At 37.7% G+C, this 11768-nt stretch overlaps 1 pseudogene across 1 annotated transcript; it reads left to right on the forward strand.

Moving 5' to 3' along the window:
• Positions 1-7534: 7534 nt before the first annotated feature.
• LOC309815570 (60S ribosome subunit biogenesis protein NIP7 homolog) lies at positions 7535-8009 on the forward strand (annotated as a pseudogene). Its single transcript has one exon. The product of its transcript is annotated as a 60S ribosome subunit biogenesis protein NIP7 homolog (transcript).
• Positions 8010-11768: the final 3759 nt, after the last annotated feature.

Consider the following 11768-nt stretch of genomic DNA (forward strand, 5'->3'; position numbering starts at 1 on the left):
AGTTACCTTTTCCTTTTAAGTACCTTGTATAAAATTGCATGTATAAGCTTTGCTTAGTAAATGCTTTTTGAATAAAATGAATGAATGAATTGATGGATGAGCTAAAATGGGTGATATTAAACAGAGGTCACCAAGTCAAATGTCTACAGGACTCAAGCAACAATGCAGGTAAAAGAAGCATCTTCAGTATAAGTAATAGGGAGTGGTACAGGTCATGGGAAATTGAAAAGTACATGCTTTGGCAAAAGGGGGAAACCTGGACTTAACTCCATGTGATTGCTGCTACCATGCATAACGTGGGTCAAAGGCAGCCAAGTTTTCTGATTTCAAGAGAAGCTGGAAATCTTTGGCTTTTTTAATATAAGATTTTCTGTGAGCCGGGATTCTGCAGGTCAGATGAAATTTGTCCTGAATCTGTTCATTATCCTGACAGGTCATAACCTCTGATCAAGTAGTTCAACATTATTTTATAGGTGAAGAAAAGCAGGTTTTTCAACATTATTTTATAGGTGAAGAAAAGCAGGTTTTTCTATTATCTCTTACTAGATAGGGAGCTAAACTTTACAGGCAGCAAATTACTTTTTCACCTTTTGGCTAAGATTTTAGGCTGCCTTTTAGCTCCAACAGAAAAGCAGAAGAACTGTAACCATGAAGGCTGCTCAATAAATATTGTTATATGGATTCTTCTGCTTTAACTTGATTGCTTAAATCACTCCTTTAATTTGGATTCCAGAGATTTAATTACCACATATATCAGTTTTCCTATCTGAAAAATGGGGATACTAATCTTTACCTTAATTATCTAACAGGGTTATTATGAGAATCAGATAAGATAATGTGTCTAAGTGATTGAAAGGCTTAAATAGAATGCAGCTGTGATGTGCTGCTATCACACCACTCCAGAGGTTAATCCAGGATAAGGCATAAATAGCTGCCTAAGCTTAATGATCTTGGCCAGTTTGATATCATATAATGGGTTCCTTTCCAGGCACTTAATTGTTTTTCCCACTAATTTTAAATTCTTATTAAACTTTGGGATCAGAAGATTATAGAATATTGTAATATGGAGTGTCTTATTAATGGAAATTTAAAAATATTTCTTTCACTGAATAAGATATGAGCACCAACTGATACTCAAAGCATTAAAAATCCATTACATCTAGTTTAAGGAGATGTGACATGATACATTTCTTAAAGCTTTACTAGTTTTTCTAAGTGTTATTTATTTTCTGAGGAGGATTTCACCCTTAAAATTGTTTTCAGCAACCTAGTCATAAGTACTTCCACTTCTACATGATTATGTTTTTCTGAAGTTCCAGTTCATACATTGTATCATTCTATGTCATTTTGTGATTAACAAAAAGTTAAATGACTTTTAAAATCAACGTGGTTAAAAATTACACATATTTGCCATCTCAGTATTAATTTAGTATTGCTAAAAGTTGGTAGTGTTGTATTATTCTTAAAATATAAGAAGCATTTGTTGTCTCTTATTTTCCTTTCCATTGTTTTCTTCTAAAATTTCAGAAAAGATTGCTTGAGCATCACTTTTAGACAATTGAAATCATGTACAGATATGAAAAGTTTGGTGGTTTTATTTTCATGATAGGGTCTCCAAGGTAGAAAAAACCTTTTTTCCCCCTATTTCCTGGATTTTATTAAAATTTTAAATTGAAGTTTAATTGACTTATTATATTAGTTTCAGGTGTACGATGTAGTGATTCAACATTTTTATACACTACAAATGATCATCATAAGTCTAGTTACCATCTGGCACCATATAAAGTTACTACATTTATTATTGACTACATTACCCTTGCTGTACGTTTCACCCTTGTGACTCATTTATTTTGTAACTGAAAGTTTGTATATCTTAATTTCCCTCACTTATTTCACTCATCCCACCACCCCCCTCCCCTCTGGCAGCCACCTGTTTGTTCTCTGTACTATGAGTCTCTTTTGTTCTGTTTGTTGATTTGTTTCATTTTTTAGATTCCACATATAAGTGAAATCATACAGTATTTATCTTCCTTTGTCTGACTTACTAAGCATAATATCCTCCTGGTCCATCCATGTTGTTGCAAATGGCAAAATTTCATTCTTTTCATGACTGAGCAACATTCACATCTTTTTAAGCCATTCATCTATAGATGGGCACTTTGGTTGCCTCCATACCTTGGCTATTGTAAATAATGCTGCAATGAACATAAGGGTGCATATATCTTTCTGAGCTACTGTTTTTGTTTTCTTTGGGAAAATGCCCAGGAGTGGAATTGCTGGATCATATGGTAGTTCTATTTTCAAATTTTTGATGAACCTCCATAATGTTTTCCATAGTGGCTGTACCAATTTACATTCCCACCAGTAATGCACAAGGGTTTCCTTTTCTCCACATCCTCACCAACACCTGTTATTTCTTGTCTCTTTGATTCTGACATGCGTGAAGTGACATCTCACAGTAGTTTTGATTTGCATTTCTCTGATGATTAGTGATGAGCATCTTTTTGTGTGTCTGTTGGCTATCTGTATGTCTTCTTTGGAAAAATGCCTGTTCAGGTCCTCTGTGCATTTTAAAATCTGGTTTATTTTTTGTTGTTGTTGTGTGAGTTCTTTGTATATTTTGGATACTAACCCCTTATCAAAAATATGATTTGCCAATATCTTCTCTCATTCAGTTGGTTGCCTTTTCATTTTGCTTATGGTCTCCTTTGCTGTGCAAAAGCTTTTAAGTTTGATGAGGTAGCATTTGTTTATTTTTGCTTTTGTTTCTCTTGCCTGAGGAGACATTAAAAAAAAATATTGGTACAATTTATGTCAAAGAGTGTTCTGCCTCTGTTTTCTTCTAGGAGTTTCATGATTCCAGGTCTTACATTTAGGTCTTTTTTTGTCTTTTTTTTAAGAATCAATTGGGCTTCAGTAGTTGTGGCACGCCAGTTCAGTAGTTGTGGCACGCCAGTTCAGTAGTTGTGGCTCATGGGCTCTAGAGCCCAGGCTCAGTAGTTGTGGCACATGGGCTTCGTTACTCCATGGCATGTGGGATCTTCCTGGACCAGGGATCGAACCCGTGTCCCCTGCATTGGCAGGCAGATTCTTAACCACTGTGCCACCAGGGAAGTCCCTACATTTAGGTCTTTAAAACATTTTGAATTAATTTTTATATATGGTATGAGAAAGTAGCCCAGTTTGATTTTTTTGCATGTAGTTGTCCAGTTTTCCCAACATGATTTACTGAAGAGGCAGTCTTTTCCCCATTGTATAGTCTTGCCTCCTTTGTTGTAGACTAATTGACCATGTAAGTGTGGGTTCATTTCTGGACGCTCTATTCCATTTCATTGATCTATGTCTGTTTTTGTGCCAGTATCATGCTGTTTTTGATAACTGTAACTCTGCAGTATAGTTTAGAATCAAGGAGCATGATACCTTCAGCTTTGTTCTTCTTTCTCAAGATTGTTTTTAATCTTTGGGGTCTTCTGTGTTATCATACAATTTTTAGGATTATATGTCCTAGTTCTGTAAAAAATGCCATTAGTGTTTTGATAGGGATTGCACTGAATCTGTACACTGCCTTGGGTAGTATGGTCATTTTAACAATATTCATTTTTCCAATTTACGAGCACAGAATATCTTTCCACCTGTTTGTATCATCTTCAGTGGCACTGGGAAACACGACCATTTTAAATTGAGGCAAAATAACTGAGATACACTATAGTGTGAATGAAATTTGCAATTTGACTATACATCTCCATTTCTACTTTTTATAGCTTAGAAACTCATTTAGGATTAATGTTTGTCACATTTCTGCTAATGAAGCTTAATTCTGAGCAAGAAATCCTAGAGTTTTCAGGATTTTTTAAGATTATTATTCAGAATAAATGTTTCAATAGAAACATTTTTTTAAAACTGTAAGTTGGCTTCCTTTTAAGATCTTATATTATTGTTTTTATATAAATCAGATTATGGCTTTTAGTAATTTTTCATTTATTTAAAAATATGTGATACCTTCAGGGATTTCTATTATGAACAACCCAGCAGTTCTTTACCAACTGTCTCTATTCTGCTTCTTACCAAATCCTACCTACCACACATATACTTAGAAAGATTTCTTACCACAGGATTATGATTATTAAATTATAACCTACTTCCTTTCAAAAAAGATTTGAGATATCTTACTGGATTGCACACATATAACATGAAAATTAAAGACACTTATTAACAGGGAAAAGAAATTCAGAATGTTGAGATACAACTAAAGAAAAAAGTTAATACACATAAATATATGCCACAAGGTCCCACACAACTCTTCAAAGACAACTACATATTTATACTTAGTTCTAAACTTCTGATAAGCCAAAGCTAAAAGGACAATATTATCACATAAAGAGAAATACTGTCTTAACAATAACAGTAATAATAATAGTAGCACAGTAATAGTAACAAAAATATTAATAAATGTAGATAAAACCAAATAAGCTAATACTTTTCTGGTTATGAAATTTGAGAAAATTTTCTCCTCAAATTTAGTATTTTGGATGCTTAAGAGTAGGACATGGCATCCTTAAGAATAGAACATAGAGTCATGGAATGGAAATATTATCAACAATATTCTTAAGATCAAAACAACTAGTTTTGTATAGCTGTTGCCTATAGTATCCTTCAATGTAAATTGAGAAACTAAGGCCAAAGCACAATGCAGTAAATGCAATTCTCTGTAAGTAGGTAGTACAAAAACCCAAAACTATGAAATAAGCTTTCTTAATGTCTAGATTGGTCCAGGGATAAATATCAAAACTATTTATTAGGCTGGGTGAACTTTATGCCCTTTAATTAGTCCTTCATGAATATTATTTCTTGCACTTTGACTTTTTCAAAAATTGAAGTATAGTTGATTTACAATGTGTTAATTTCTGGTGTACAGCAAAGAGATTCAGTTATTCATATATGTGTGTGTGTGTGTGTGTGTGTGTGTGTGTGTATATTTTTATATTCTTTTCCATTATGATTTATCCCATGTTGTTGAATACAGTTTCCTGTGCTATACAGTAGGACCCTCTTGTCCATCCATTCTATATATAATAATTTGCATCTACTAACCCCAAACCCCCAGTCCATCCCTCCCCACTGGCCTCCCCCTTGGCAACCAGAAGTCTGTTCTCTTTGTCTGAGTCTGTTTCTGCTTTGTAAATAGCTTCATTTGTGTCATATTTTAGATTCCACATATAAGTGATATCACATGGTATTTGTCTTTCTCTTTCTGACTTACTTCACTTATCTTGCACTTTGACTTTTGATAAAAGTTGGCCAGTGATGGACAACTGATTATTTGACAAATGTTTTGGAATAATTATTTGGTTTTACTAATTGAAATACATGTATTTTTAAAACTCATATACTTCAAAAAGTATATATTTTAAAAATCAACTGAGCAAAGACATACAAGTGAATGTCACCTGATGAAAATTAAGATGCCTAACTTAGACTTTGTCTTGAGTTGGAATTGGTCTACCTCTGCATAGAGGAGGTCTGGGATGACTGTAGACAGTATGAAGATTTTTCTCAGAAAACAATTCTGAGTCTGCTCCAGGATAAGGGCAAATCAATAAACAAAGTTCCAAAGTTCTACGCCCTAGACCATGGCTTGGACAATTTTAGCCTGGAAAATTTTCAAAGCAGAATTACCCATAGAAAAATTTCAGAAATGCATTTGTGAAATGTCTAAGTTTGACAGCTTTCTAGTGATCCTTCTGGGGAAAATGACTTGTGAAATGTACCCCACACTAATAAAAATGATTGACATGCTGTTTAGAATTGTTGGACATAAACCAGTTAAACCTTGGAGGACATCTGCCAGAAATATGAATTTGAGTTTACAGATAATTGACCTTAAATGAACTCATTCTATTACATGGTAGGAATACTGTGTATTGAGCCCAATACTACCACAGACTATTTCTCTTTTTAGTCCCCCCCACCCCCAAGGGGAATTATACACGGGTTATAATATTGAGCTTGGTTTCTTTCAATTTCTAACAGTCTTAATAAGACTGCTATTAACTTGGTATTTGTCTATGAGTTAACAAACTGTAAATGTCACAATTTTCCACAGAACTGCCAAGAAAAGTGGATAATTAAAATAAGTACTCAGAGACCTTCTGAATTGCCACTTACTACCATGCACCAAAACTTTACGTTTTAGAGGTGCTCTCAGTGACTGAACTTGTGTATATATCATACTCGGTCACACAAAATGGCTCCTTTTCTCTACAATGACCTCACACCTCCTTTATTAACATTTCTAATTTAACTCATGTGCTATATAGCATATAGAATTCTAGGAGTAGATCAACAGACATCACCATGGGAGGCTGAGGGTATGGAGGAAGAAAAAAGAAAGTTGGCATGTTCTAAGGCTTTAAAAAAATACCATTTTCCCTTTAACTTCTCTTCAAAAATTGAAAAAATAATATGAGTTTAGCGAGAGTGAAATAGAATAAAGATAAACAAAGAAAAATATGAGCAATTAATATTTTTTCTCACCTCCTCTCCCTGCCACCAACCTGGCGTATATCCTTTCACACATTTCTACGTGCTCGTTCATTCACAAACTGACTGGTACATATTAAATTCCATGGGTCTTGAATTCAGCTGCTCCATTCTGTGTTTCCTTCTGGACACCAAGCAGTTGCTGTAACATCCTGGGTTATGAAATCAGGTGTGTTAAGAAACGTCAAAGAGTGCAACACAGATGGCTCTGGGAGCTCAGCGAGTATGACTCAGATGGCTGAGGATGACTTTACTGATTGGGGCTGGAGATGTAATTCTAGGACAGCTTCTACACACATCTCTCCTAGGTGGAGATGGCTGAAGAACCGGCTCAGTTGAGATTGTTGGTGGAGTGTCTGTGTGTGCCGCTGCGGCACGGCAGTCTCAGGGTGGTCAGACTTCTGTGTGGCTCAGGTGGTTTCAAGGATGAGCAGAGCAGAAGCTCCACGGCTCTTTATGACCTCAACTTAGAAATCGCATGGCAAGCTGCGCTCGCTCCTTGGCCAGGTGCTTCGGTTCACGTTGCAGCCCCAAGCAGCTCAACTCCCTGAGGTAGCGGCCCATGACGGGCTACTCCCGCCACTGGGCCTCTGGGAAGCGGTCTCGGAACAGCGACGCCAGAAGCCCTTCATCCTCCACCTCCCCAAGAGCAGCGGTGGTGGCCGTCACTGTGGCTGAGGCCGTAGCTGAAACGCGATTGTGGCCCTCGCTGCCATCTTCTCAGCAACAGCATCTCTTCCCCTCTTGTTCACCCAAGGCACCAGCTCCGAATCTCGGATGGGAAGCATCCGGGGTGCACTTCCGGTCTCTATGGTTCTCACTAGGCCGTCTATCTTTCCCCGATGGTCCTCCAGGCTACAGAGTGTTAGCGTGGGGAACGACTGGAAAGCGGCTAGAGAGGCAGGGTTTGAAGTTGCCAAGGAGCGGCTGGCGGCTGACCTTCTGTTTCCAGTGACTGAGAAACGAGGACCCCGTGTTCCAACCGAGCGGGGAAATGCGGCTTCTGACTGAAGAGGACACCCGTGTAATGTTTGAGATGATAACAAAATCTTCAGCTGCTGGTCGACAAGCCCGATGACACCTGCTGTTTCAGGCTGCACAACGACCGGCTGTATTACGTGAGTGAGAAGATCTTGAAGTTGACCGCCAATATCATCGGTGACAAGCTGCTGTCTTTGGGAACGTGCTTCGGAAAATTCACTCAGACCCACACGTTTTGGTTGTACATCACCGCTCTGGATTACCTAGCACCCTATGCCAAGTATAAAAAATCTGAACTTGGTCGAATCATTGAAAATACTTCTCAGTACCAGGGAGTCATGCTGTACTCCATGACAGAGATCCCTTTGGGCTTTGGAGTGGCAGCAAAGTCTACACAAGGCTTCAGGAAAGTAGACCCCATGGCGATTGCGGTATTTCATCAAGCAAGCACTGGGGAATATGTGCGGCACGAAGAGACATTGATTTAAAACAAAGTCATCGCGAGGACTTAGGGTTGTGTGGAAGGGCCTAGCTTTGTTTCCTTTGTCTGTGTAGGCTCCACCGTCATGTTGAATTTTGTCAACACTGTGACCTCTTCAGGGACTTCTTAGTTTAATATTCTCTCTATTACGGACAAATGTAGGCTAGATTCTTATAATGCAGAAATGGCTCAAGAATGGAGTTTCAGGTCGTTGTGATTGTGGCTAAATAGAATAATGTGTTTTATATTTGAATCAGAGGGCTTCTTGTTTTGAGTAACAGTCTAAATTGTTGGAACGGAGAAAAAGAATATCTTATTGTTATCTGTGATCACACTGTTTTCCAAACACATGATAAGAACATAATGGATTTTCTTAATTATTTATTAATACTATGAAAGATAGATATTGCCATATCAGAGTAGTAGGCCATGTCTGGGATTTTACAAATGAAATTTGGATAAAATAGTAAGATAAGTTTATTCTGCTGATTTTCTATATGGTAGGTGCTGTGGGTGTGGAAGAAAAACTTGGATTCAAACACCAGTTCTCACATCTACCAGCTGTATGGCCTTAGATGAGTCATTAAACTTTAATAATTTTCATTTCCTTCTTCTGTTTAAAAAAACAGCTTAACCGTCTTCCTAAGAATAGTTTTTAGAATTAGAAATCTTGACTTTAAAGCACCTAGCACTGTGACTGGCAAATAATAAGTGTTGAATAAGTGGTAAGAATTATTTTTATAATGCTTATACTAAGTATTTCTGCTACTAAGAGTAGGATCATATGAATAGAATTTGATTAGATCATCTTGACTTTTACAAGCGGTTTTCTCAATCTTTCTTTTTCTTGAATGGTATAATCCCGGGCTGAATATTATTTTTATCACCTTGATTTCCTAAAACATAATTTCTCTTATAAATCTTTTGTTGTTTTAATTAAAAAAATTTAAATTGAAGTGCAGTTGATTTAAATACTGTGTTAGTTTCAGGTGTACAGCAAAGTGATTCAGTTTTATATATTATATATATATATATATTTTATATTCTTATAAATCTTTACTTATCTGACTGCGCTGGACAAAAAGCACTAATCAGAGATCCTGAAATAATTCAGCTCCTCCATCTTTTCCACATGCCTTCCAAAATTATTTTTTAGAATTATTAAAATATTTTTAGGGATTCCCTGGTGGCGCAGTGGTTGAGGGTCTGCCTGCCGATGCAGGGGACACGGGTTCGTGCCCCGGTCCAGGAGGATCCCACATGCCACGGAGCGGCTGGGCCCGTGAGCCATGGCCGCTGGGCCTGTGCGTCCGGAGCCTGTGCTCCGCGGCGGGAGAGGCCACACCAGTGAGAGGCCCGCGTACTGCAAAAAAATATATATATATATTTTTAATAAAAAACATATCACAGACAAAAAAATTTTTAACTACCTGTATTGTAAAACAATTTCTTTAGTGAGTGTACTGCTTATTTTAAATTCCAAAGATGACATCTCTAAAAATAAAGCATTTTTTCAATTACCAAAAAAAAAAAAAAAGAGAGAGAAAAAAATCATATGGTATTGCCTCTTCTGTACCCTATTGGTGGACAGAGTCACAAGCCCAGTGAGATCCAGGGGATGGGCACATGTGCTTACCTCTTGATGGGATGATGGGTACAGAATTTGTGGCCACTCCCAAAGAGTTATCCTGTGAAATATTTATCTAAAAAGCTCATATATGCATTATATCAAAGTAGAATATGGAAAAGCTAATAGGCTGATAATTTGTTTTGCTCCTTTAAAAGTTGCTGTTTTAAAAATAGGCCTGACTGTATTCTGAGTCTAACCAGGCAAGACCAATAGACTGCAATAGAGATTATAAGTGTCAAAGTCAGCCTGTCGGAGAAGACCTTGACTAAATCATGGCAAGAATTCTTTATTAGATACTTTATTTAGCTTAAGCTGTTAATCAGCTCTTCTAAAGGTGCAAACTTTCCTGAGAGTGAGGTAGAAATAGGCCTGGGTCACAAAGTTTAGGGTCATTGCCCTAAAAATAGAGCTGAGAAAAGCAAGCTTCTCAGGTGTCATGTGTGACTTCATGATCTCACCCAACACAATAATACTATTGGATTTTCTACCTCCAAGTCTGCCTTCATTAGGGGTTCCAACAGCAAAACTCAGGCCCTGCACAGTCATTTATTATACCTAAGGTTTTATAGTGCAGCAAAAATTTATAGTAAAACCATGACTAAGTGGTGGCCATGGTACTAGGTGCCCAGATATAACAATGAATAAGGTAGGGTGGCTGCCTTCAAAGAACACACAGTCTGGTGGGTGTTTCAGGCATGTGAACAGATAAATTGCAACATAAGACATTACTTGTAAATGAACCATGTGATCTCAGAGGGAGAAGATCTACCTGCCTGGGTGTTCACACTGGATTAGCACCTATAACCACTCCATCTCTGTCCACACCTGAGCCTTTGAACCTTCTCTCTTATCTGGCCTACTAGGATGTCACTTTGATAGACTTCAAACCTGGTTTTTCCCTCTGCCTAGATTTTTTGCTTTCATGACTGACTTGGATATTTGTCTTTTGTCCTAATATTCCTCCTCCCTGCAATACTTTGTCTCAGCCCTGTTTTTTTGGTCTCTGTGCTCTAAAGGCTGAAGGTAAGAGATTCATTCATTAAAATATATAAGTTGAACAGTATTCTATGCTGGGCAAAATGTTAGATGCTGGGGATACAGTGGCCAGCCAGTTAGAGTTCCTGTCTGTTGCAAGGAGCTTACTTCTAGTAGGATGCCTCCTAGACTCTTGGAATTAGGAGTCTGGGCTAGTCAAGTATGGGGTGGCTTAGACCCGGAGAAACTCAGGGAAACCTTTCTAGCCAGGTGACATTTGATCTATTATTATTATTATTTTCTAATGAAAAAAATAGAAGTTTTCCAGGTTGGGTTACAGGTAGAGTAGGAAGGCCAGACATTTCACGCAGAGGGCATAGCACATAAAAAACAGGAAGGGCATGGTCAATTTGGGAGATAAAGAGGAATTCATTTGAGGGTGTAGTGAGGCATATCAGAGATTGAAGCTGGAGATGTAGGTTGGGGTCATATTGGGAAAGGTCTTGAATGGCCCTTCTGGTTAAATTTGGATTTAATCCTGTAGGAAAGGGAGAGTCAGCAAACATTTAGAAGCAGGATCATGACAAAATTATCTTTGTTGTTCTTTAAGACGATAAACCCAGCAGGATGGTTGCAAGAGTGGAAAAAAGACAAGTAGCAGGAAGACCAGGTAGGAGATTATTGTATTAGCCTAGATGAGAATGTGTGAGCGCCTGAGTGAAGAGATCAAAAGAGGGGATAGAGGTTAATTCTGCAATCGTGTTTTAAGGTGGAATCAAGACCACTTGGCAACTCATTAGAACACTTGATGGATGGTAAGATCATGAGTCTAAGGTGGAAAAAGAGGGAAGAGGAGCAGATTTGGTATGTAAGGTAACACCAAGTTTTGTTTTGGATACTTGGCTATTCAAGTGAAGATGTGCGGGAAGCAGCTGGAGACTTTGATCTGAATCTGAAGAGGGAGAGAAGATCGGCTGGAGACCCAAGTTTTTGGAGGCTGTAAGAGAGGCAAATGAACAGAAAGTTAAACAAATATTTGAGAAAGGAGAAAAAAAGTCAACAGAGATTGTGGAATCAGTGAATAAGGAGGAGAAGCAGCAAAGATTAGCCTCCCGGAAGGGAGGAAATGTCAGATAGATGATTGGTGTTGCTTGATCAAAT

The sequence above is a fragment of the Mesoplodon mirus genome, assembly GCF_964341445.2.
Source record: "Mesoplodon mirus genome assembly, chromosome: 2".
Taxonomy (NCBI): Eukaryota; Metazoa; Chordata; class Mammalia; order Artiodactyla; family Ziphiidae; genus Mesoplodon; species Mesoplodon mirus.